Source organism: Octopus bimaculoides, chromosome 30 (assembly GCF_001194135.2).
Source record: "Octopus bimaculoides isolate UCB-OBI-ISO-001 chromosome 30, ASM119413v2, whole genome shotgun sequence".
In the NCBI taxonomy this organism is placed as follows: Eukaryota; Metazoa; Mollusca; class Cephalopoda; order Octopoda; family Octopodidae; genus Octopus; species Octopus bimaculoides.
The window spans coordinates 10,002,032-10,002,910 of NC_069010.1; positions in this window are offsets into that span (position 1 = coordinate 10,002,032).

The following is an 879-nucleotide window of genomic DNA, read 5'->3' on the forward strand; positions in this document are numbered from 1 at the left end:
GGGGGTGAACGATTGGGTGGGGTAGGGTTAGGGAAGTGTTACGACGGAATGGAAACAATAAAGAAAATATTTACAAAATTGCATAATTGCATTATAAATGGACAAATAAAAACGTAATTAAAATTATAATGAAAATAGCAAGAATTACTACTACCACCACCACCACCACCACCACTACTACTTCTACTACTACTACTACCACTACTACTACTGAGCTGGCAGAATCGTTAGATCGCTGGACGAAATGCTTGGCGATATTGCGTCCATCTTTACGTTTTGTGTTCAAATTCTGCGGCGGTCGACTTCGCTTTCATTCGTTCCGAGTCGATAAATTAAGTACCAGTAAAGCATTTGGGGTCGATGTAATCGACTGGTCCCCTCCCCCAAAATTCCAGGCCTTGTGCCTATAGTAGAAAGGATTGTCATTATTATTATTATTATTATTTTTTTTTTTGCCGGAAGGGCACCATTTGAGCGGGACATTACAAATCCAGTAGCTCCTTTTCTCTCCATTTTTGCATGAATGCATTTCTACATATTTTGTGGTTGATCTGTTTAATATATTTGATTGTGTCTGGTTTGTTTCTCCTCTTAATTGCTTCCTAGACTCGCTCAACTTTCTTCACTTTGTCGAACCAATCTCCTGCGAAGACATCGGGAGTCTAAGTTTGAATCTGTTTTTGTCTTTGAGCATTACGATGTGTCTTCTATACGGAGGAGACTCTCCGGATTTCATCTGTGAACCACGCACATACACACACACACACACGCATACATACACACACATATATATGAATATGTAAATATAAATGTGTATGTATGTATTTATATATATGTATATATGTATATATATATATATATATATATATATATATATAT